The 27,878-nt window shown below is 35.8% G+C and overlaps 1 long non-coding RNA gene and 1 other non-coding gene across 2 annotated transcripts in view; one reads left to right on the top strand and one right to left on the bottom strand.

Annotated features, from left to right (window-relative positions):
• The window catches only part of LOC146994906 (uncharacterized), a 162,372-nt gene that overhangs the window by 53,110 nt on the left and 81,384 nt on the right, over nt 1-27,878 (top strand). The gene's annotated exons all lie outside the window — the stretch shown is intronic.
• On the bottom strand, nt 17,225-17,297 carry TRNAS-CGA (transfer RNA serine (anticodon CGA)). The gene has a single exon. It is a non-coding gene; the product is annotated as a tRNA-Ser (tRNA).

Here is a 27,878-nt window from a genome sequence, read left to right as displayed (position 1 = left end):
CTCTGCAGCCACACTTGTCACACTGCGGCCTTCCTCCAACTTCCCAATGATTCGACCTCGGGTAAAAGCATCCAGATGTCGTCTAACAGATTGATTATTCGCCATTTCTCGCTGAGGCAGCAACTCGGTGTGATTTTAACTGCTATACTGCGTGCAATCTCTTTGCCAGAAATACTGATCTTACACCGACAACATGCTTTATACTACTCAGACACTCCCCCGTTACGTCTACCTGCATACCTGCCCATGTGCTACCGTACATCACCTTACTTAATCACCTGATTGGTCTTTCTGTCCGCTCTGCCTCTTCGTTCAGCTGATATGCTGATTTTTCGACTTCGTCCTTAATTTTTGCACACCAGTGTATAGGAAATGCATGAGTGTGGCCGGAAGACAGGTTAGCTACCAGGGGTATTTGCACCAAGTTTGATGTACAAGTATAGGTAATGTATGATTGGTTAGTTAGTAGCGTTATACAACGTAGAAAATTCTCGAATTCGGGAGAACAGACCAGACGGTTGAATCTGATATAAACAGCGATAATTTTGATGTAGAATGCTGAAATGCCGATCCACAATGAATAGGAAACGGGAAGCTGTGGCAGATAAAATCTTTTATTTTATCCTCCTTCACCGTTTGGTAACTAACTGGTGCTCCCTAAACTTTTACCCAAACTTTTGTACATTAAATGGTTAACTATCGCTAATTATAATAACCACGTCCAAATCAGCAATTTCAGGACACTAGGTAACGGGTGAGCATATTTCACAACTGCACATCTGTGTAGCTACCGAGGGAGTGGCTTTTAGGATGGACCAATGAGCATCCAGTAATATTTCTGTCATGTCACATGACCTTTCGCCTGCTTTAAGATTTAAGCTAAGATGCTTAAGATGGTAAGCTAAGATGATTTAAGCTAAGATGCTTAAGATGCTTAAGATTTAAGCTTAAGATGGTTGAAAATATACTGCCACGCAATTTTCTGTACAAAATAATTAAAGCATCGTCGATTGCTTCTGAAACTTTTCATTGCGAAGTTAAATCAATTATAGGAAATTATGAAGATTTCACTACCTGGTTGAAATAAATACAAACACATGTTGGATACTTCGCAAAAATATCGATGTGAAATACTACTTAATAAGTGGTAAATAAGATGAAGAAAGAAATATGTGATAAACATCTGAGCTTAAATGCAATCTTTACATAAAACTACGTGTATGAGAAAAATATTTACACCAATTATACGTGTAAATAGAAGTCAGCTCTTTTTATTGCAGTCTATATGAAAAAGATGTTCTATAATAATAACCAATGCAGAATTTTATTCAAAGTGAACTTTACAAATTTGCATTCGTATACATTTAGTGTGTTACGCATTTAATAACTGCTCACTCTTAAATGTACTTTCTACACAAGAAATACTCATCAAATAGAGTGAATATATCGTATTTACAACGAGTATATTCAATTTATTCACATATAATTTTTAAATGTTAGCAATGAATATAATCAGATCATATGTATTCTGAATCTTATACTTTATGATCAAAAGAATGCAAGAACTGAAATAAGAAAACACTAGATTCTTTGTAACACATTTCGTCATTCTCAGCGGAATTAAAAAAATATACACTTGAATTCTCTAATCCACATAATATGCCGTTATCATCAATCCTAATATTCAAAAGAAAGAAAGGCTTCACGAAGGTGGTCTGTATGCGACGCGACCAGCCATTTGTGTGCCGCTCACGTCACGCCATAGGATGGACCGTTTTCAGCGGGCACGACAACATGTCCACTGGACGCCTGATCAATGGAGGGCGGTTCTCTTTACGGATGAGTCCAGGTTTAGTCTAGAAAGCGATAGTAGGCGTTATTTAATATGGAGAGAACCTGGAACCCGTTATCATCCGTCAAACATCCGTGAAAGAGATGCGTACGGAAGGGGCAGTGTCTGTGTTTGGGGTGGCATCTTTTTGGGTGGACGCACAGACCTCCATGTCTTTCCAAGGGGAACCATGAATGCTCAGATTTATAGAGATGACATCCTTGATGTTTATGTGCGCCCATATGCCAGGGCAATAGGTGATGCTTTCCTGTTACAGGACGACAACGCAAGACCACACAGGGCTCGCAACGTAGATGATTATCTTCAACAGGAAACATTTATCGCATGTAGTGACCAACTCGATCCCCGGACTTGAATCCTATCGAATACGTTTGGGATGCTTTAGGGAGACGTCTAGCTGCTCTCAATCCGCCCCCGCAAACCCTTGTCGCGCTTGCAACTGCTTTGCAAGAGCAATGGCTCTCGCTTCCTATGGAACGGATAGACCGCATAATTGAAAGCATCGCACATCGCTGTATGTGCTGTATTGCTTCTAGAGGCGATCATGTTCCATATTGAAGGTACTTTTCCTATAGCAAACTGACACCTTCGATTTGTTCATTTTATACATGTGCTAATTTCTATACTATGATATTTGTCTGGTAATTTCTTCTTATGTTATTTGATACCTTACTATGTGTTGTATATTGTGGGTAAGTTTCATTAAATTCTACATGAAACCTTTTCAGTAATCGTGATTTTTGTGATTTTTCCTTAATTTATGACAACCAGTGTATTTTATATATATTTATAACTGCGAAACAAATGCAAATTAAAACGTAAACAACATACGCTCACACGCACGAAGATTTAGCGTCACGAGAGCAATAGTAGCTCATTGGTTCATTTTCGAAACCCCTCCCAGTCACTACGCTGATGTGCACTTGTGAAATATGCTAACGGTGCTGTTATTTCAAGAAAATGCTGAAGAAAGGGGGAAGTGAATAAGATTTTCTTTTTCGAATTGCTGTTATACAAATTAAATATTTGCCTCTGCATTCATATTTCTTAAAACTTATACTAAAACGTTGGGAGGAGAACTCCATGTAAAAATATTTTGGAATATTAAATATGGTTGACGAATAAGTCAAGTTTGCAAATCACTCAAAGTATTGACTTCTGTAACAAACAGAACCACCACCTACTTTTTTGGAAGCACACAGCTAATTCAAGACGTCGGAGAGGTCGCCTTCAAACCCTACTAAATGGATCGTCTGTGAATCTACCGCCACCATTTCCTCATGCTAACAATTGATAAAAAAAAAAAAAAAAAAGCAGCACTCCCACGCCGTGGAAAGAAGTCATAGAAGTCGGGGAGAGAAAACAGCAAAAAGGATGCGAATCGGGTTGATGGACCGCGTCTGTTATCGCGAGAGGAAACGCGGAAGAGGTCTTCGGCTTCGGAATATCTTTTGCTGAAGTTACCATCTCCCGCGAAGTGTGATTAGAATAGGTCCGATCTCTCAAGGGGCTTCCAGCACCACCGGTGACACTGCTATTTTGGTGGAGCTGTGAATTTTCCGGAAATTTATGACGGAGACGAAAGCGGAAAAGACTCCAAGAGAGATTTTTTTTTTCTCTTTTTCGTTCCCCCTCTTGTCCTAGAAGTGCTCGAGATCTTGGATGGCACTTGCCGCACTCCTTAGAAGGTGGCACGATAATGATGCCACTCAGGCAGTTAAAAGCTAATTTAGAAGCAGTGGGGTAAAAACTGGGCCCTTGAAGAAGGTTCGAACATGGAAATCAATATTACAACAGTGGCGTGGATAGAGCTTTGACCGCCCGGAGTGGTTCCTTATTTGGTCGTCTGGGACAGTTCCTGAATTTGCCGGCACTCTTGATATACAAACAAATATCTAAAAAAATGTTAAAAGTTACATACAGGGAAATACATTTAAATCTATGTGTGCTTTTTAAGAAAAATTTCCATCGCAACATTTTAAAATTAGTAACTCAAAAGGGTGGTGTGGTGTGGTGTATTTAATTATGGAAAGCACACTAGGGCTATCTGCCTGAGGGGAGGGATGCCTTCGTGGAGGACTTTCTAAGGGAAACTGGCTCGTATACACGTTACACATGGGGAAAACCACGAAAACACCCTTGCAGCCAGCCCGTTCGCGGGATTCGAACCTCGGACCGAACTACCACTGTTCAGCGACTTTACCGCTCGGCCGCTGGTGGGCCTAACTCAAAAGGGACATAAATCCCGAATGGGATAGTCAGAAACGCCATTTTGCGTCGAAACACTTAAATGCGTTGGATTACTTTTTAAATTGCTGCCAAAAAATATTATAGTCCTGCATTACATTTAAATAAATTAAATAACGAAGAATCTTTGTGAATGTATGTATATTTCTCGCATTATGAAAAAAATGTCCATCTACCATCAAATTTTCAATAACGTAGTTCTTCCCCCGAATATGAGCACTTAGAAGCCCGAATTTTGAATATGGAATTTTTTTTAATATCTATTTCATATTTTGTAAAACTTTAATGAATTTTTGATTTACAAAAACGATTTCCAAGCGAACACTGGCAACACTGTACGGAGTAAGACATTTTTAGCTCCAGCGCGCGAGACTAACCATCAGGAATTCTAAATGGTTAGTAGGAGTGAGTGTAACAGCAGACTGGTAGACTGCAAGCTCAACGAGAGCTTAAAAACTTTAACAAACCCTTTTGGACGACGATTAAAATCTGAAATCTTTTCTTTTTAGCCCAAAGGAGCTTTAGCTCAGAAGGGCTATTAATTTCGTTTAGGCATTTTGCGTCGATTCACTATAAACGCTGATTCACTCTTCGAACTTTTGCCACCAAATATTAGAACCCTGTATTATATTTAAAGAAATTAAATAATGAAGAATCTGAATAAATGCATGTTTTTCGCATTGTGATAAAACAACGGTACCTAGAGCCAACCAATTTTGAATAACGTAATCCTCCTGCGAATATGAGCATATGGAAGCCCTGATTTGGAATTTGTTTTATAATCTACTTCATATGCTATTAGACATTAAAGAATTTTTTATTAACAAACGCGACGATTTCAAAGCGAGGAATGGCAACACTGTACCGGGGGGGGGGAGAAAAATTATCTCCAGCCCGCGAGACTGTGTATCGGAAATTCTGAAGGATATGCTCATTTTAAAATTACTTTGCGATATTGCTGTTGAATTGAATTTTATGGTTTAAGTACGAAGAGCATGATATTTAATAAATAAAAATACCATACACAAAACGTTAAAAAACGCTTCTCTGGATGTAATGTAAAATCTGAAAACTTTCAGATATTTTTTTTTTTTTTTTTTGCTTTTTTTAATGTGATGATAACACACTCGCCGTCTCAGAAAGAACCCCCAGTTGATTAGTGTAACAGATAAACGGTACATAGATACTGCTGAATGAATTTTAAAAATACACAGGTATAAAAATGTATAGAAAAGTGATTAGATTTGCATAATATCGATCCTAGACCCCATTTAATATTTTTTTCTAGTTTTCCCTGCAAAGGCTTTTGTTAACAATTACTTCACAAATAAATAGCATAAAAATTCATTCCAAAATGTATTATTGCAAAACACAAAATCTGAAGACACTTGTGATTTTCTTTGTGATAAAATGGAACTCATCTACGAAATAAGAAAAACTATGCTATGATCTAGTTAAATAATGTAAGATGTTTGAAATGCTTTATATTATCGTTACGAATAATGAATGTGTTATAATAATGTAAGGAATAATAAATACAAATGTGTAAATATTTATAAAAGTTTACTCTAATGTGTAAATATCTGCCACAGTTATTAGTTACACTAAAAATTAGTTTAATAATTTTTAAAAACTGTTAAAAACAAATAAAATAGTTCTTGAGAAACTACAGAATAATATGGTTTTAGGAATACCTTTTTACTTCCTTGTACGAAGTAAAAAGGAAGTATTGTAATCGCGAAAAGCTTCAGGCAGCATATTTCAACGAAAACATCCACTTTGACTCCTTTCGAATACAATTTAACGATGTTTTTGAGTGATATCTGTACGTAAGGACAGAATAAAAGACTCTTTTCCTTCAAAAAAAAAAAAAAAAAAAAAAAACTAAAAAACTGCTTTAAATTCAATTTTGAAGAGAATTTTTCGTGGTGTCTGTACGAACGTATGTACGTACGTGCGTACGAACATACGTACGTATCTCGCATAACTCAAAAACGAGTAGCCTCAGAACGTTGAAATTTTGTATATATGATGCACCTCGTATTTTGGTTTAACATGTAGATGTGCACCTCGTATTTTGGTTGCAATCGGCCGCACCAAACGTATACAAATATATTTATAAATATATCCACTCTGTTACCCGGCTCAGTGATCTCAGTTTCTTTACTCTTATATGTTTGTAAATTGTATATTTTTTGCTTTAAAAATGATTGAATTATGTTGTTCTTATCTTCCGGTTAAGGGTTTTATGCCTTTAGTAAATCTGTATGCAATATTTTTAGAATTATCAACAATTTTAAAATTGTTTAAGTGCCTAATTTGATAATAATTTAATAAGCCTAATTTGATGGCGGCCATTGATGTTTACATTTGAAACAGGAGACTAGTGGATTTGTTGCCAATCTAGAGAAAGTTAGCTTCGCAACAACAAATATAACGCCTTCATTTATTATTGCCATCATGCTTAATCCTTTCTTGAATTTTTTCGAGGAAATAAGCGTTTAAGATTTACTTCGTAATTTTTAATACAGATATTTTGAGTTTTTATGTATTTTTGCCTTGTCGCGAAGTGAGAACTGAATTAATTGAATGAGAAATACTCAATCGTCTGTGAAAAACTGTTTATGTTTTGTTTTGTTTGCTTAATTTCTTTTATACATAGTTCTAGCTTTATTATAGTATTTGAATAGAACATGTGGCAACGATTAGATAATTCTTTAAATGATATAAATTTTGTGCATTCAGAGTTATAATATGAACGAAATATAATACTGTTAAGTAAACCTAGCGCTAGAGTGTCGCTATGGTAAACAAAGGGAATTTTAAAGAATGCATTTATTCTATTGTGGTTTATGCGCCGTCGGCGAAGTAGGTTTAATTAAATCTAATAAGTTTAAATAAAATGCAAGAAAAAATGCGTATAATTTAATATTCCGTACAAGGAAGTCATGTGATGTACATATCAATTTTTTTTTTAATTATATCAATGGAAAGAACTTTAGTGTAGTAAATTCTTGCTGATCCAAAAAATGTGTTTGGTATAGTTCAAATTAAGAAAGTATGCATAAGTTAATAGCAAGTCTCTTTGTAATTTCTTTTATTATTTTGTACAATATAAAAAAAAAAATTTCTCCTCAATTCAGTTTGGTATCACAACACGGCATCTCATGATTCTTTATCTTATCATCTTGGTAGTAGTTACACCTGGGGTCAGATCCCCAAAGATGCTTTGACTGTCGTTTATCTTATGTGTAACGTAGAGTATGTAACGTTGTATTCAAACATACAATGATGCGAAGATGGCACAGTGGCCCTTTCGTAACGTACACTTTTGCACAAAAATAAAATAAAATAAAAAATAAATAAAAATTTGAAAGCTTTTATATTACGCCAAAAGGAGCGTTTTTTAACGTTTTGTGTGTCACACTTTTTCTTTATTAAATATCATGTTCTTCGCATTTACACCATAAAATTCAATTCAACAAGAATATTGCAAATATTTAAAAGGAGCATAACTTTAGAATTTCCGATACACAGTCTCGCGTGCTGGAGATATTTTGTTTTTCTCTACAGTGTTGACATTACTCGCTTTGAAATCGTTGTTAATCAAAAATTCTTTAATGTTTGACAAAATATGAAACAGATAATAAAACAAATTCCAAATTTGGGCTTCCACTTGCCCATATTCGAGTAGAGGATTATGTTATTCAAAATTTGATGTCTCTAGGTACCGTTGTGTTTTCATAGTGCATTTTCATAGTTGTCTTTTCATAGAAACATATACATTCATGCAGACTTAATTCATTATTTAATTTCTTTATAATGCAGTTAGTTATCTTATATTTAGTGGCAACAATATTAAAAAGGGAAAAAACACAAAATTCCAAAGGGAAATTTGCCCTTCTGGGACAAATCGCCCCTTTGAGCTAAAAAAAAAAAAAAGAGTACAGTTCATTATCTCCTGTTCCACTGGGTTCATGACGAAATTTAGCTTGCGTTTTTCATGCCTCGAAAGCGTGGCTTAGGATATGTATTATATTTATATAGTAATTGTTCTGACTTAAATATTTGGACCCCAAATCGGACTTTTTCTGAAATGACATAACTACTTTTTTTAATGTTTCTAGTCTATGCCGAAATATTAAATTTTGTAAAATTTGATGAGAAACTTACCGGGAAGTTTTAAAATTTGTCTTGGCGATCTTTTTCAGTTCGCACCAAGAATAGTTCACTTGGCGAAATTCTTAATTTATGGTAACCAATTTTCTTTTCTCTTGCATTGTTTACGAACGGAATAAAAGGTACATCGTTCATTCTTTAAATAATTTTAACACAGTGCTTAAACTATATTTGGCGTTATTATCGCTTATAACAAATATGCCAAATTTCGAAACGCGCCAATATATAAATTTCACGTATATCTTAAAAAATTGTGAATAAAAAATTCTATTTTTTTGCAGGTATGCCTAGAAATACGTATACTTTAAAATGATGGGAAAAAAAAAAATTATAATTGAAAATTGCTTTCGAAAAATTTATAAAAATTACTAAAAAATACAAATTTTAAAAGCAAAGTTTCTAGGCATACCCGGAAAAAAATTGGAGATTTTTATTCAAATTTCAGAAGATATACATGAATTTATATTTTGGCACGTTTTGAAATTTGGTATATTTGTTATAAACAAACAAGAAACTGAAAATTTTCTTTGATTTCAGTTTGGAAACTTTGCAGGTTTCTATAGAATACCATTCTATAAAGGCTTTTTAAAATTTTTATGTGATTTTGCAAAGTAAAATTTCTTTAGGATTCTGGTCTATGAAATCTTTATACATCACCTATAGCAGTGATCTCGAACTGGAGGCCTACGGGGCACATGCCCTTTATACAGTTACACTTTCGCCACGTGCGCCCCCCCCCGAATGAGGCCCGTGAAGATATTTTAACTATGTGTTTGTTGCAAATACAGTATTGCAAATATTTCAAGGTTTTAGTTGCCCACTAGCGACCGAGCGGTAAAGTCGCTGAACACTGGTAGTTCGGTCCGAGGTTAGAATCCCGCGAACGGGCTGGCTGCATGGGCGTTTTCGTGGTTTTCCGCATGCGTAACGTGTATACGAGCCAGTTTCCCTTAGAAAGTCCTCCACGAAGGCATCCCTCCTCTTAGGCAGATAACCCTCGAGGCTTTGCCATAATCACACACACACACACAAGGTTTTAGTTATTTGAAGTCCGAGTTTACATTATTTGCATTTCCATTATTTCCATTAAAAATTAACATGAATAACGCACCGGAAAATATATAAACAGAGCTAATAGTTTGCAGTGTGTATTCAAGCATTTTGGAGATACAAATTTTATTAAATTTTATTCTTACTTGTCTAAAAGTAAATCAGTTGCGAATTTAGGAAAAAAAAAAGGGGGGGAATAAGAAAAAAAAAATTATTTATTTATTTTTGCGAATACATAAGTGAATAGCTTTTTTCACAATTGAAAATTAATAAGAAAAGATTGACTATTGACCATTTACGATCCGTGATGTGAGGGTAATTTTTAATAATTTCTTTCTACTGTTATAAATTTCATCGGAAGTGAAACGCTTTCGAGTGTCAACCTATAGTAAGAAATGAAGAAGTTTATAAGTATTGACACGTAAACATATGTATTTTGACTCATATGTGGAAGAAAAATTTAACAAAGAAGAGAAAAAGAGTAAGCAATGATTATTTATTTTGAAGTTTTCTCCCACCTGGTAAATTTTCTCTGAAAACTTAAGAGTTTTCATAATTTGCTTATTTTTAATTTAAATTAAAGTAAGTTGTTTAATAATTATTTAAACCTATTAAAATTATTTGAAATAAATTTTAATCTGAAAATTTAGTATTTGGCTGTTTGTGTATTTGAATTACAAAGTCTAACCAGTAAAAATGGCTTGGTTTATTTAATTATGGAAAAGCACACTAGGGCTATTTATCTAGGGGGTGATGCCTTCGTGGAGGATAAGGAAAACTGGCTCGTATGCACTTTACACATGGGGCAAAACACAAAATTTTCGTGCAGCGAGCCCGTTCGTGGGATTCGAACCTCGAACCGAACTACCAGTGTTCAGCGACTTTACCGCTCGGCCTCCAACAGAAGTGTCTTGCAGATATGAAATTTTAGATTTCGGATGGAAAGTAAATACAAATTTGAATTTGTTTCCTTTACAATATTATTATTATTATTGCTTTGATAAATATTTAGTAAGCTCACGAGCCGTATAATTACATTAAAAAATTATGGCTCATGAGCTGTATTAGATCATGCATTCGGCTTACTAATCTATAGAATTTTTTACAGAAGCATTTATACAGATGATTACCTATAAATTTCTATAGAAACTTCTGTAGATATCTGTCACCTCTATACGAAATTTACTTGGGACTAATTATACGAACATTAACTGAAGTATCCGTACAAATATTGTTGTAGACTATATAACTAATTGGGAGACGAGATCTAAATTATCACAAAAATATCATAATTTCAGTATTTTAAGTCTCCGTAACAAAATATACATTCAATTTCGATCTTCAGATTCAGTCTAGATAATTACTTTGCAGACCAGTTCATCTACTATATATTTGAGTCGGAAGTGGAAACTTGAAATCACGAATTTTCTGTATCCGTTTATAATGTAATCAGAGACAGTACGGAAAACTGAACTGTGCTGATTATGGTATTTAACTAGAATCTAAAGATACAAAAGAAAAAACAAAGAAAATTGTATAACAAATTATACACGATTGGAGCACAAGAAACTCTAAAAGAAAAGGAGGAGGAAGAGAAAAAGGCAAAAAATTTCATGGGAAATGGATACTTAATGATGCATTTTGTAGCTGCGCTAATGTGATTAACATTCCTTTTGGCTTGCGAAGCCCCCGATGGCTACTACTAATTAAATATTTTATAAGAATTATTATATTACTGTAAGATTTGTTTTTTAATTAATATTACAAGAAGCTTGCGATACAGGTTCGCCAAGACCTTCACTTGGGTGTCCGGGCTGTCATGATGAGGGTTGCTTTCTTCCCGAAAACGAAATTCATAAGGGTGCCGGCACTTTTGTGGCTTTAAGTCAAGACGCACTTGTGTCTTTGCAACTGACGATCAGTTTGGAAAGGTACCGGCACCTTTATGTTGGCGTCTTTTCATTAAGATTAAAACTTTAAAATGAGCGTCCCAGCAGGCTTGATAAGGTACTTTTTTAAAGATACCGAACTTCATAAAATTCCTGGCACATTAGATATAAGGGTGCCATAAACCGCGCAAGATGTGGCCGTTTCGCCGTCGGTACATTCGCCGTCAGGACCTATTTTTCCTTACACGACTGTATTATATTACGTTGATTTAAATTAATAAATCTGTTTAGTTTAATAATTTAATTTAATTTCATAAACATTTAATATAAAATGTTTTTGTGTACAGTTTTGTACAAATACACCGTTCCACATGATATATTAATTTTAAGAAAGTAATGTACTGACAAGATTCCAAAGTAATTCCGTTTTCCATTCAGATTTCATTAAAATATGAATTTCCTGGTTGTATGTGTGATTTCTCTGAACTAGCCGACTAAAATTTCATGCAATTTTGGTGAATTATGTAAATATTGTACCCGCATAATTAAAAAATCGATAATATATTTTCTGATATAATAGAAATTTAGCCCCAGTTCTCTTTGATACTGCCATAATTTTCCAACTATTTGTAATTTCTTTATATCTCATACTTGTAAAACACTATATATTGTTACATTTAATTTTCTTCACGGGTTCGTGCAGATTTGGAGTGAATAATGACGACACCTGATGAAGTATCGAAACACACTTTATTTAGCCAATATTAATCAGGACAGCTCCAAAATCACCTTTTACAGTCGTCGAAGATCTACTATAAACACGCTAACACAATCAGCGACACAGCCTTCACACTATCAGGCTATAACGGTCGAGACAGCTTAGCTACAAAGCACCAGAGTGCAGCTCCCAACTCTGCTCGGTCGTTCTTGGAACTCCACGTAGACTCTCCACGCTAGAACTGGCGATGCACTCGACGACACACACAGCACAGCTCCCGACTTTTCCGTTCAGTCGTTCCCGGAGCTCAACACACTCTTTCAACGATGCACTAACCGCGATACACTACGAGATTCTTTCGGTGCATTCGACAACCCACTCCGCACTCGCTGACCGACTGTCAACTCGATCGACTTCATATGGACTAACTGACTCGATACTGACGAGACACACTCACTGACTGCGGACCAGCAGGGTTTATATAGCTTTCGGCTTGTGTTCAAGAACAATCTTGGCTAAACCGGTAAGAATTCGTTCCAGAAGGTTCTCCATCCGTCCATGGCATATCGCCAATTTTGTTGCCAAATGGACGATTTCTCGCCAAACGTGGCAACCCTGCAATCCCTTGTCATTTTATGGCAACCCTAAACTTGCTTTGCGGGAAGCTTACCGCGCCTTGACATTTCGTTTCAATATATTACAAGCAACCTTTATTGAGTATACAAAAGGTAAACAGCATTATTAATATAAATTAGTTTAATACGAGTATAATACAGTCATATAAAGAAAAATAGGTATTGACGGCAAAATGTCCCAACAGCGAAACGGCCACTGTGCAATGGCGACGGCGAAAAGTTCTAGTCCGCAAGATATAAGGGTGACTCGACAAAAGGCACTCGTATATCTTCGCGAACAATCGGCACATTGGGTGAAAGGTACCAGCACCCTTATTGAGTTAAACAATTTTACGTCTTTGGCGAGAGATGGGCTACTAGGAAAAGATGCCGGTAATTTTTCAAAGTTCCCGCGCCGGTTACTCCAACTTCATCCGCCCCTGTTTCCAGCTATCAATAAACCACCACATTATAAACACAAAAATAATGCTCTGCTTGAACAGCAAAAATCACTTAGCGATTAAAAAACAAGTGATTGTCGAGTTATACGGAATGTCCAGTAAGCGGGATTAGGAATCAGTTAAAAATATAGTATTAAACTATGAAATGTATAGAACAGTGTAGAACCTATTAGGTTGCCAAAGCGGTAAACGAAAAATCAGCGATGCCCTCACCGAGATTCGAACTTGGGACATTCTGATTACTAGCCGGATGTGCTGCCGATTGTACAAAAATAGAAAAAAAATTCTTACACAATGACTGTGCCTAAGGCGATCATCCACAGTTTGTTACACTGTATTTAAACATACTTTGATAAATGAGAGTTTTTCTTCCCCACTCAGAATTTTTTCAGTATAAAAGTGGAAAATAATTACAAAATGAAATTAGCCAAAGATCATAAAAAGTTAGAATATCTAATATATTTTACATCAGTATCATATTATAAACAGTCCAGAAACCTGAATCATGGATTGTAAAGTGAATTTAAAAGAATTAAAGTTAATGGGAGGTTTTTTTTTCAAACGGCGCCGTCGTACAGCGCTAAAATATCCCGGAATCTCCCGATTTTGCGCTCGAGAATCTCTCGGTTTTTTGAATTTCAAGTTTGGCAGCTGTATTATATAACAGGAACACATGTATTGTAATCAACAGGCGTAAAAAAAAAAAAACCCATTTTTTATTGAATTGCAGCGGAATCATATGCACATTTCCATTGATGTGACAGTTGTGCAAATGGCAGTTTCACATTTGTATACATCATCCCTGCAGAAACATGAAATTTTCTAACAGATGTAACCAGTTACTCCCAACACGTGGTATTTCCACTCAGCCTGTCAGAAACAATCAATCGGCTTGACGATTTATTGACACGATCTTTATTAAGTGGGGTCTACACTGACTACCAATAAGTATTTGGACACCTGTGATAGAAAAGAAAAACTAACTTTATTCAAAATCAATAGTTTGTAGAGCCTCCACGAGAGGTAATTACAGCGTGGACCCTCCGGGGCATACTTTCCACAAGTCTTTGTATGACAGCTAGTGGTATTTTCTTCCACTCGGCTTGGAGAAGACATAGAAGTTCCTTCACCGATTTTGCACGGGTAGTGCACCCCCTGAATTCGGCGATGCAACTCGTCCCAGAGGTTCTCGATAGGGTTCAGGTCTGGACTTTGGACAGGCCAATCCATTCGATGAACTCCATTGGCACCATACCAAGCCTTGGTTAACGTCGAAACATGACAACTGGCATTGTCGTCCTGAAAGTAACAGGGGTCCAACCCGTAAAACTGCCACAACGTAGCAAGCGCATTGTCATCCAAAATAGTGCAGTAGGCATCGGAGTTGAGCTTACCATGAATGCGGACCAAGGGTCCCAGCCCATACGAGGAGAAACACCCCCAGACCATAATTCCACCTCCGCCGAACTTGACTGTTGGCACAATGCATGCTGGCAGGAGACTTTTCCAGGTAGACGTTAAACCCAGATCCTGCCATCCGAACGGTAAAGGGTGAACCTTGATTCGTCACTCCAAAGAACCCGTTTCCACTGATCTACGGTCCAATTTCGATGTACTTTGCACCACATTAACCGAGCAGTGCGGTTGGACTTTGTCATCAAAGGCTTATGGGCAGCAACACGACCATGAAAACCAAGCAGATGTGCTTCCTTACGAATGGTATTTATTGAAACAATACTCCCGGATGCCTGTTGAAATTCCTCGTGGATGAGGGCCATCGGTTGGGTGCGGTTCTTCCGAATTTCTCTGGACAGCACTCGTCGGTCTCTATCTCCCATCAGTTTCGTTGGTCTGCCGACTCGGGGCACATTCCGACAAATCACCTCTCACCATCCACCTCTTACTCCCATAGGACACTGTCGATTTTGGGTACTTCAGATCGCTAGATATGTCCCTTTTAAGGATCGGCCACATTTGTGACACCCGATAATTATACCCTTCTAGAAATCAGAGAGCTCCGAACTGCGAGGCATCTTGCATGCGACTAAAGCCGATGCTGTTTCCTATACGATATATAACGGCTGAGTCCGTGACGTACCATAGGACCGCAGATATCGTCATTTGCATAGGTGTCCAAATACTTATTGGTAGTCAGTGTATTACTGCTATGACGGTAGATTTCTGATAACAATAATTTCCTTGCCTGTGTGCACGATTTTTTCGAAACCACTTGTTAGAATTTCAAAAAAAATTGGACCAACTCTCTAAACCCTAAGCGAGTTTAAAAGGAGCAACTACCATGCTTCTCGCCTTAAAATGTTAGAAATTACTTTTAATTATGTTAAAAAAATTTATTTTGGAACTACAAAAATAAAATAAATAACACGTTATTCTTTTAGAAAATATAATTCAGTCATTTTTAACATGGGTCATTTTAATTAATATTTTTTTACTTAAAACAATCATCTAAAAATACTAATTTGTGTATACAGTGCTGCGCTCAGTACGTATTAGAGTATTATGTGGTTGACAAAAAATTATTTTACAATATTTAAAGTATTTTGGATATGATTTAAAGTAACTAGTGATGGGCAACTTCGGTACATTCTTGTACCCGGTACGAGAGTAACGGGTACAGACAAGTACTCGGTAAAAATACCCGTTACTCAAGTAACCGTTACTTTGAAAAGTACTGAAAACCGATTTCAAGTACCGAGTACCCAAGTAACGATTTGGAGTACCGAAATAACGAAATACCGGAGTAACGGTTTGCTGTACCGGAATACCCTAGTAACGATTTGGAGTACCGAAATACGCAGCTAACGATTTTGCTCACTGAAGGAACTCTGCCACGTCACCGCGTGTTTGATTTTATCTGTACAGAGTAAGATTGTGAATATCAGAAAACATGTCAACTACGAAAGTGTCTGAGGAGCAGACCATTCATAGACACAAGGAGCGCATATCACCATTTCGCAAATACGACCAGATACTACTGTCCTGGTACCAAAACCGAAGTGAGCTGAACCCTCATCGATCCTCCAGTAACGAATACCGAAATACCGAGAAGAGACGCATATTTTCGTTACAAAGTAACGAATAACGAAAGCACCCGTTTGTATAACGAAAAGCACCCGTTTCGTACAGAAATAACGAATACCGAAAAGTACCCGTTTCGGTACAGAAGTAACGAATACCGAAAAGTATCCGTTTCGGTACAGAAGTAGAAGTAAGGAATACCGAAAAGTACCGATTTCGGTACTGAAGTAACGGGTACTTGGATGTACCGATTTTCAGTACCCGTTACAAAATACCCGGTTCGGTAGTACCGACTCATCACTAAAAGTAACAAATACATTATTAAAAATATCGAAATAAGTAGCCCAAATTTCACGCTCATAAACGAGTTATGAAGATACTGAGCTTTAAAGTGTGCAGCATTTTGAAGATATTTTGGCATTATAAAAGCACCTGATTCTTTAAGGTACTTATCATTCTTTATACTGTTTAGTGCGTGTACAGGTTCGTAATGGATTAAATGCAAACAGAATGTGATAAAATTTATTTTATCAAAAGAAACACTTAACAGTTCTGGAAATTTTCACAAAAGTACTCGTGCAAGTCTTCTCCCTATCACAGAGTGCAATCAGCAGTTGCACTTCAAGCAACTAAGAACGTTAAACACAGCGCAAAGCGCATCGCAAAGCACATTGCGTTTTAGATGCGCAAAGCACATCGCATTTTAGATGCGCAAAGCACATTGCATTTTAGATCAAAGCACATCGCGTTTTAGATGCGCAAAGCACATCGCGTTTTAGATCAAAGCACATCGCGTTTTAGATGCGCAAAGCACATCGCGTTTTAGATCAAAGCACATCGCGTTTTAGATGCGCAAAGCACATCGCGTTTTAGATGCGCTTCGCGTTGCGCTGCGCAACGCGAAGCGCATCTAAAACGGCGAATCTTTCAATACTCCGAACTCACGCTGAACTAAGCAACTACTACTCATGCTTTCTCCGGTCTTATATAGTTTTCCCCCGGCCGCCGAGAAATCTCTAGCACCTTCCACTTCTCGAAATTACTGGATGGCATATGATTGCCGAAAACAGTTACAGTTACATATAGGAATCAACTGCAATTATTCAGTTACAATACCAGATATAGTTGTAAAGACATTAGGTTATTTCGAAGCAGGAGATATGAAAAATGAGCAATGCCTTCACCGGGACTCGAACCACGGACCTCTCGAATTCGCGTCGAGCGTGCAGACCACTACACCACGAAGGCATGCTAAAAAGGGCGGGAGAAATATCTTATATACTCCCCCTTTTAAAGGGCGATAGGAATTTTAGGGGACCTTATCGTCAAATCCTGGTGGTGAAGAATCATCATTCACTACCTTTTAGTTCGGGTGCCAATGTAGAGTATTAGATATTTTTGAAGCAGGAGAGATGAAAAATGAGCAATTCCCTCGCCGGGATTGGAACCACGGAACTCTGGAATACGCGTCGAGCTTGCTGACCACTACACCAAGAAGGCATGCTAAGAAGGCGGGAGAAATATCTTATATACTTATATAGGGACTGGACCAAGATGTTGCCAAATGTCGCCCAGTTTGTTGACTTTTAGCGATATCTCACCAACTTTGGCAGCTAATTTGTGTCTCCAAAACCATCGCCAGCTTGGCAGTATCTCACCAGTTTAGCAACATACACATTTACCTCAATGTTAAATAGGCGTCCACCTGTAATTTTATTTTTCCGGCAGAGCTTCGTTGTTTCAAGCATTTCATGTTACCTCATACAAAAAGTACTACAGTTCGACATGCAATTACACTAAAATAATTGCCATGTGCAGGGGCGTAGCTAGAGGGGGGGCAAGGGGGGCATCTGTTCCCGGGCGCAGAATCCAAGGGGCGCCAAACTGATGTTACGACATTTTAGAATTAAATGTTTTCCATCCTTGGCAAGCAGTAGGGGACGCGAAATCTTCAGCTGTCCCTGGGCGCTGAAAACCCTAGCTACGACTCTGGCCATGTGTACAAAATTCGTAATAATGCGTTAACGCATACTTAATAGAAATATTTCTTTTTAAATGTATATTTGTGCAATTCGGTAATTTAAAATTTTGTAATGCAATAAACAATCGAAATCGCTGTTCCAAGCGATCGAAAGATAATCATAATATGAGGATTTGTACGGAACTGTCATGCAACTACACAAACTAAATCTAGCAAATTAAAGTTTTTTGTGCGCAAGTACCATTAAACTGTCTTGGATGACCGCTTCTGCAATATGATAACCTTACATACATCATATCTAAAAAATATTAAAATTATATGCAGATGAAGAGATGAAGGGATACTTTCCAGAAAATTCGAATACCTTATAGAAGATGGTAAAACAGCAAACGTTTATCTTTCTCCTCGTTGACAGGTATCTCCAACCCCGTACGTGAAGAATATCGGTTAAGAACCGCAAAAAAACGGGAGGGTGAAAGAGAGAGAGATAGAGAGAGTAAAATCTTTTCACGCACGCCCCCTGCACAAACACACCGAAAAATTATTTTACCTTGACATAAAGCTAAATGATAAATGGTACTCGCTATGGGCTTCCTCAACAGCGACAGGTGGAGAGTTTTATGGGTGAAATCGTGAGTAGAGGGTTGCTCCAGGCTTTTGTTTCGCCTGCAGAGAAAGAAGCGGTTTTTTTCATTCTCTTCCCTTACATGGAATATATGCCTCACGCTCCGGCTATTTTGTATTTACACATAATTTTGTTTTACTTTCTGATCATTCTTCTCCCCCTTCCTACGCCATGGAGGTAGGAAGTAAGAAGGAGTCGCCCTAAACAAGTTTCTCCGTACCCTGCTCTGAAGCACCGGCGATCCCTACGTGGTGACCAAAACATTGGGTCATTTACCATTGAGTTCTATGGGATTTGACGCGTTCGGGTGTAAATATTTTGTAATTACGTCGCAAATATACATATAAATGTATATATTTTCTTTTTCTACAACACTTCAGAGTCCTAAGTATGTGAAAACAACATATTTTTAAACAACATTTCATTCTGAACGGAATTATATGCTATACTCTTCACAGGACAGTTTTCTCAGAATGGTTTAATTTGAATGAAATATTTTCGCAAGTTTTCGTTAATTACATTAGAAAAAAATTTAAGGTAATTCGATTTTATTCGGTTAAGGTACAAAAATTAAGATCAAAGTTTATTGTATTATTAATATTAAAATTATGCATTATTTCTTTTCTATTTATAGAGCTTCTTCCTAAAATACTTTCTTAACTATGACATGATTTTTTGGCTTCTTTTAAATCGAAAAATGTAAGTCAATTTATAATTAATGCTCTATTCGGTTCATTTTAAATTAGAGAATTATTAGGAAAATAGTATTTGACTTTCTCTGAACATTTCTGAGAGGGAATAACATAATTTTTTTTTTTTTTTTTTTTTTTTTTTTTTTTGTTAAGTATTATTTAAAACTTGTAACTGAGTTATTATAAAATGTAACGGGAATAATTCTTTTAATTATACTTATCAGATTTTTTTTTTACCCTTCATTTCAACAATACATATTCCAAAACTCTTTATTACGTTCTTAAGTGCGCATCTCATAGCATTTGCTTTACAATACCTTTTAACAGATTGCTTTCCAATACGAACAATTCTTGCTTAAATAGTTTTATAACGTATTTGTCAACAGGATTTCAATTTATGTTTACAATTCAATATTAAGGTTATTATATATTTAGATAACATTTATAATCATTATAAATTAGATACATTTAATCATTAGATTTCTTCACAGTACTATCACAGTTGTTTATAAGTGAATAAATTCTTCATTTCAAATACATTTATAAATAATTTAATGAATATTTAAGTATTTTGTCAAAGGCAGATACATGCTTTTTGCAAGCACATGCATAAATACCCATACATATTTCCTATTTATCATTTCCGGCATGTGCAAATCTTTAATTTCTGTGCATTCACTATATTTTTCGTGTAAAGTAATTTACACTAATTTAGCATACACCCGAAAGTTTTGCATAAAAAATATATATGAATATAATTTGAATGAAAATTATAAGTATTATTTTTAATACCCACTCAAAGGTCAGTTTTTCTTCAAAATTCCCCCACGATGGCATCTTTCTCTTTAGGCAGATAGCCCTTGCATGCGTTACTCTATTTAATATAAACTTAATCTGACCTATGTGCCTAATTACAAATATTTTAACATACATAATTTTATATTTACATTTAGCCATCACTTTTCAAACTTTTCAAATCTTCTAGAAAATAAATTTTGGCAGATCTCTTTTAGCAATTTTCTTAAAATCTATATTTTTGTAGTGCAACAGCTTAGAATTTTATAAAACAAATTCATAATCAAAATCGCTGTTGTTAGTTATCGAAAAATAACCAAGATGTGATTTTTGCGTAAATGTCAGTAAACTATACAAATTGCTATTATCCATCACACTATGAATGTTTCTTTCATGCGAGAGTGTCCCTTTTTCGATTTCTATGGAACTGTCGTGTGTCGAAATACTATCAGAATTTTGTCAAGCGAGCTTCTGAATGTAAACAAAAAACACCCCGTCTGGTGACCCAAGCTTCAAAGTAGTGCTTCACTTCTAGCGCGGAATGGCCCCTCCTCCCTTTCCTACCTCCATGTCCTACGCTTGCTTTCGTTTGAAAGACGAGACAGTACAGAAAAGCTTCTTTATAAAAATTTGTATTGGAAAAGCCGACTAGAATAAAAACCGTATCAGGCGATCAATCTTCATTTATATTCGCTAGGTATCCTTTTTATACTAGGGATGTAAATATGAAAGTATCCAGATGATAAAGATATCCAGATAGCTTCGCCTGTAAGAATTATTACTACTTGGAGCTCTAAAAAAGTTGCCAAATATTTGGTTACTGTTTTTAATCTTCTGACATGTTTATTCGCAAAGTCTGTACGAATTTTTAACGCATTAAAATCTTAACTCGGCATTTTAGAACACAGGAAAATATCAAAATGTTTCATTTAATTATTCTTTGTTTCGAAGCTGAGACTCTCTTACGATTTTCAAAGCAATTTTGAAATGAAATCCTAAGTTTCTGTTTAATTTTATAAATCGGTAAGATGTTATTTTGATACATTTAAAAGGATCGATTTCAAAATTCCAATAATACTATCAACAAAACGTTTTTAAACATGATACGCATGCTTCAGTAATGGATTATTATTACATTAATTATTATTTTCCGAGTTAGCAGTAACATCAGCATCTTAATAGAATTTCAGGTCTTCGCTTATTCGATTCGTTAGCTAGGTAGTAGAAGTTGTAAAGCCTTTATTTTATTCTAACAAATTATTTTTTAGTCCAAACGGGCTTTGTCCCTGAAGGACTGTTGTTTTCGTTTTGCGATTTTGCGCTGAATCGCTATAAATGTCCGTTTCACTATTCAAACTGTTGCCACCAAATGTTAGAGTCCTGCATTATATTTGAAGAAATTAAATAATGAAAAATCTGCATAAATGTATGTGTATTTTTTACATTGAGGTAAAACAACGGTACATAGAGCCATCGAATTTTGAATGACGGAGTTCTCCTACGAATATGGGCATGTGGAAGACCAAATTTGAAATTTAGAATTTGTTTTATGATCGATTTCATATTTTGTAAAACTTTAACGAATTTTTGAGTAACAAACTCCACGATTTAAAAGCGAGCAATGGCAACACTCTACGGGGGGGGGGAACCTTTTTATTTCTAACCCAGCGTATCGGTAATTCTAAAGATATGCTCATTTTAAAATTATTTTGCGACATTGCTACAGAACTGAATTTTATGGTTTAAGTGCAAAGAACATGATATTTAATAATTAAAGGTAACACACAAAACGTTAAAAAATCCGCCTCTTCAAACGTAATTCAAAATCTGAAATGTTTCAGATTTTTTTTGGGGGGGGGCTTGTAGTTTGATTTTCCTTTTCCGCCTGATTTCAGTTTCCTGCCTGAATGTAAATTGTCATGACGTAGTATGCAAAATCTAAGTGTGTTCAGAAGCAGTATTCAAAACGCGGTTCTTCAGATTCTGTTGATATTCGAGACTCGGCTTTGCTGTGTGCAACCGATTTAGCTTTAGTTTAAGCTAAGAAGCCAGTCATTAAGATTCTTAATTTAATTAGTGATTTGTTACATTCTTATTTTTCTGTTACGTAGCCACAAGTGGTGGCGATTTGCGAACACGAAGGGCGTGCACCTGTTTTAATTTAAAGTTTTAGATAAAAAGAATATTTAAACCTTTCTTCTACGGTATTGATTCTTAAAGTCTAGCCAGAATTTACTATTTCGTCTTTAACATAGGTTTCAGGGTGTATGCTACCAAAGAATACACAAAGACTCTGTAGCTTTACCATATTCAAATAACCTAACCTAATCTGGACTCCACTTCCTAGAATATGGTAATCCTAACCATAATACAATATGCAACTTTTGTATAAGAGCATTTCTTCTTTAGTCGCATTTTCATTTTGAAGATACAGCAGAAGTCCATTTACCCGGAAGTAATGTGACCGCGGCGCTTCCGGATAATTGAATATATGTTGATACAACTTACTTGCTCAAGTTTTGAGATGCCATCTGCCCAAATTATAGAAAGTCTGTCGGTAGGTTTTTTTTTTTTTTTTTTTTTTTTTTAGTCCAAAGGGATTTGAATCCCGAAGGACTATTAGTTTCGTTTTGGCATTTTGCGTCGGACTCATAAATGTCGGTTCACTTTTCAAACTGTTGCCACAAAATGTTAGAGTCCTGCATTATATTTGAAGAAATTAAATAATGAAAAATCTGCATAAATGTATGTATATTCCTCGTATTGTGATAAAACAACGGTACATAGAGTCATCGAATTTTGAATAACGTAAACCTCCAACGAATATGAGCATGTGGAAGACCAAATTTGAAATTTGAAATTTGTTTTATGATCGATTTCCTATTTTTTAAAACTTTGACGAATTTTTGATTAACAAACTCAAGGATTTCAAAGCGAGCAATGGCAACGTTGTGCAGAAAAAACATTCTTATCTCCAGCGCGTGAGTCTCTGTATCGGAAATTCTAAAGATATGCTCGTTTTAAAACTATTTTGCGATATTGCTGTTGCACTGGATCTTATGGTTTAAGTGCGAGGAACATGATATTTAATAAAGAAAGGTAACACACAAAATGTTAAAAAACGCCCCTTTGGACGTAATTTAAAATCTGAAACATTTCAGATTTTTTTTTTTTTTTTTTCTTTTTTCCATCCAAATAATACTGAAAATTGTAGAAATCATTTAAAATTAAAATGCGTAACATGATTTTATATTTCAGGAAAACAAATTAAAAAAATAAATCTGAAAGCTTTTAGATTTCAGATTTTCAGGCGCCCTTTTTTTTAACGAATTTCTTAGCATGAATCTTCGAATCTCTGCCTACTTATAAGATTGTTGCCATAGTTTTAAAAATTCGCTGTATGTATAATGAAGCTTCTTAACATCGCGTACGTGCATAACATGAGTATTTCTCGGCAAATCTTATGAAAACCTCCAATCCTACGTCAGCCTTCTTCCACGTACTTATCTTAATCTGCGTATCGTCTTCATCTTCAAGCTTCTCCTCCTCCTCTTCATAATCTTTCTCCTTTCCCAGTACATGGCAAAGTATTTCGTCGTGGTCTTGAAAGAGTGCGACGGGAACAGAATTATAAAAATTAACATTAATCTTCTCTGAACATGTAAGCGAATCCAAGATGTCAGACACGGGAACCGATCTTTTTTAAAACCAATAGACTATTTATCACTTATAAAAACAAGAGAATTTTTATCATTGAGTCGTGATCTACGGATATATCATAGGCCGTAACTTATGTTAACAGCGACTTTAAGTAATGCTGTTTATATCCTTTTAGAAAGAAGCGAAGTAAATGCCGCGTCTTTCAGCGTGAATTGTTTTCGAAAATCGTGGAATCTTAATTTCAAAGTTTATGCTTGAACGCGTAAAAAAAAAAAGATCTGTAAATCATCTTTATATTCTGGATAAATTTTTGATTCACTGGTTTGATAAGACTTGTGCCGCAGAATCATTATAAGCATATTCTCCCTCCTTTCTGCATGACTTCGTGGTGTAACGGTAGCACACTCGGCGCGTATTCGAGAGGACCAGGTTCGAGTCCCGGCGAAGGCATTGCTCATTTTGCATGTACTCCTGCTTCAAAAAAACGCTAATGACTCTACATCATAACACTTTCATATCTTGTAAGCTTAAATTTCGAATTTAAATTTTGATTTTCAAAACGGTTGTTATTTTGATACCGCCGGCAAACTGATTGCCAGTTATAAGGGATTTTACTGTATTAGGAATTCACTTAAAAATAGAGCCCATATACTTCACACGCGTCTTTTAATTGAACCTATAGAAATATATAAAAAGTAGAAAACAAAGACACAAACACAATTATACTACTGTAAGCAAACTTCCGAGATGGAAAATAATCAGACCAGTGGTCTTTTAAATATTTATTTTAAGGTTTCTAGGTGAAAAAACAGTAAATCATCAGTACAGCTACAGAACGGACAGACAAAACTTCCGCTTGGTGCGGAACATTCAATCGCTTGGCGGGACTTATACCTACGGAATCTTTTGGACAAAAGTCTCTTCTTTTCTTTTAAGTTATTGTCACAAGGACACCACACAAGGGGGGGGGGAGGGTTGTCCTTAACGAATTTTCTTTGTTGATTACCTTCTGGTCATCTAGCGGACCCCGTGGTTCTTTCTCAAGAGAATAGGAAGTCTTTTAATTTAAATCTTACGTTCCATCAAACCTGAGGATCGTTACAGTATATGTAAAAATGTAAAGCTTTTTATCGGAACATTCGATTTGTTAGGTATAAGAAAACAATGGAAATGTTTCATTAATAGCAAGAAAATCTTGTGTCCAAATGGGTAGTATCTTTCATATTCAATAACATTCGAATTTAGAAGAATAATAATGATAAATGCTTAATTTGCGATAAGTTTGGGGACGCCATGCACTTCGTCGATGAATGTACGCTTACCAGGAGTGCAAGAGAGACATATAGAAAGAATTTTAAGGAAGATTTTAAAAGGAATTATTCAAATTTGAAAGATTGTGCTAAGACAATAAAGAAGATTCTAAGTACGAACAAAGATAGAATTGGAATTCGGCACGGAGATTCAGATTTTGAACTTTATATGTTTTTTCTTATATATATTGTTACGTTTTACTTTTCTGACACCAGTTGTTACGTTATTTTCTTCCTTCACGTTCGTACGAGGTTCGTAGATTTGGAGTGAATAACGACGACACTTGATGAAGTATCGAAAGAGACTTGATTTGCCGGTATTAATCAGGACAGCTCCAATAACACTTTTTACAGTCGTCGAAGATCTACTATAAACACGCTGGAACAATCAGTGACACAGCCTTCACACTGTCAGGCAATAACGGTGGTGACAGCTTCATTGCAAAGCACCAGAGTACAGCTCCCGACTCTGCTCGGTAGTTCTCGGAACTCCACGTACTCTCGAGACTCTGCACGCTACAACACGCGATGAACTCGACAACACACAGAGCAAAGCACCTGACTCTTCGGTTCAGTCGTTCCCGGAGCTCAACTCGCTCTCTCGACGATGCACTAACCGCGATACACTAAAAGACTCTTTCGATGCACTCGACGATCCACGCGACACTCTCTGCCCGGCTGTCAACTCGATCGACTCCGCATGGACTGACTAACTCTCTCGCATTCTAGACGAGGCACTCTCAGTCGCCCTCTCGACGACGCACACACACACTGACTGACTGCAGACCAACAAGGTTTATATAGCTTTCGGCTTGTGTTCGAGAACATTCTGGGCTAAACCGGTAAGAATTCGTTCCAGAAGGTTCTCCATCCGTCCATGGCATATTTCCAATTTTGTCACCAAATGTCACCAAATGAGCGATTTCTCGCCAAATGTGGCAATCTTGCCTTCCCTTGCCATTTTATGGCAACCCTAAAACTGCTTTGCGGTGAAGCCATCTCACCGCGCCTGTACATTTCGTAATAATATTTCCATTTATGAATGTTAAAATTTAGGGCACTTCTCAACTATCCGTCTCGTCTTATTTTTGCAGCTCACTGATTCTGTTTCGGTCATAAATAATAACAGAAAGAAACATTGTACACGAAATAATAAATTCTATTAAGAAAAAAAAAAAGTCATCTTTATAATTTAATTCAGTGGTACCGCGATATACGCCCGCTTTGAAATACGTCCAACTTGATATGCGTCCTGTCTGGACGCAAAAATTTTTGTTTGGAATAAGACTCAACTTCAGTGAGTCACCGATTGCGCTCATTGTACTTGTTTACTTCTTTCGAGACTGTTGCTACCACCCAATAAGCAGCCAGCTATGGTTACAGCCGAAAACATCGCGGCAAAAACATCGCGGACGAAAACGTCGCGGAGAAAACAACGCAAGGCGAAAACGTCGTGCTACAAAACATCGCAGTCCTAAAACATCGTGGTACAAAACATCGTCGTCGAAAATAAAGCGGTTCAAAAACTTCGCAATTTAAAAACATCGTCGTCGAAAATATCGTGGTAAAAAATAAAGTATCTACAAATCATCGCATGACGATAACATCGCAGACATGCTTTTTTCATACATGCTTTTCGCAAACATGCGTTAATAACTGTAAATGGATATTCGCATAAAGATTTGTAAGCGCAAAATAGAAAGAAGGATAATTTTTACTTTCACATTTTTTTATTAACTAATAAATTTTTTCTGAAAAAGTAAGAAGGAAACTTAAGCATAGCAAATTAATGCAACTTATAGCAATTAATAGAATTTTAAACTGACATAGTTAACTAACAAAGGCCATTAATAAATCATTTTTTATAAAGTTTTTACTGGTAATTTTTCATGAAAAGTATAATCTATAAGTTGCATTTAATTTTCTATGCTTAAGTTTCCTTCTTACTTTTATTATTAGTTAATAAAATTATTAGTTAATAAAAATAAAATTTAATATAAAAATATAAAAATAAAATTGTTAATAAAATTTATTAGTTAATAAAAAATGTGAAAGTAAAAATTATCCTTCTTTACATTTTGCGCTCACAAATCTTTATGGGAATATTCATTTACAGTTATTAAAGCATGTATGGAAAAAGCATGTCTGCGATGTTATCGTCATGCGATGATTTGTAGATACTTTATTTTTTACCACGATATTTTCGACGACGATGTTTTTAAACTACGAAGTTTTTGAACCGCTTTATTTTCGACGACGATGTTTTGTAGCACGATGTTTTCGCCTTGCGTTGTTTTCTCCGCGACGTTTTCGTCCGCGATGTTATCGGCGGACACCGCCAGCTATAGCTATAAATTAGCTGTAGCTCTAAACTATCTATAGCTCTACATTTTCAAGTGATTTTGTGTGGTTTTTATTGTTATTATTATCATAAATTTTAAAAATTCATTAACACTGAGTATTAGGAAAATTAATGGGAAGCAACGAAGCAAGTATCTACAAAAAATAAAGTATCTACAAATCATCGCATGACGATAACATCGCAAACATGCTTTTTTCAGGCTTTAATAACAGTAAATGGAAATATGGTTCTCATAAGGATTTGTGAGCGCAAGATGTAAAGAAGGATAATTTTTACTTTCACGGTTTTTTATTGACTAATAAATTTTTGCTGAAAAAGCTAAATTTTTGCATTAATTAATTAAATGCAATTTATAGATTGTACTTTTCATGAAAAATTACAAGTAAAAACTTTATAAAAATGAT

Source organism: Stegodyphus dumicola, chromosome 10 (assembly GCF_044657685.1).
Source record: "Stegodyphus dumicola isolate Sdum_Otavi_A_Nest chromosome 10, ASM4465768v1".
In the NCBI taxonomy this organism is placed as follows: Eukaryota; Metazoa; Arthropoda; class Arachnida; order Araneae; family Eresidae; genus Stegodyphus; species Stegodyphus dumicola.
The sequence above is the reverse complement of the archived record's forward strand: the minus strand, read 5'-3'. Positions and strand labels throughout refer to the sequence as shown.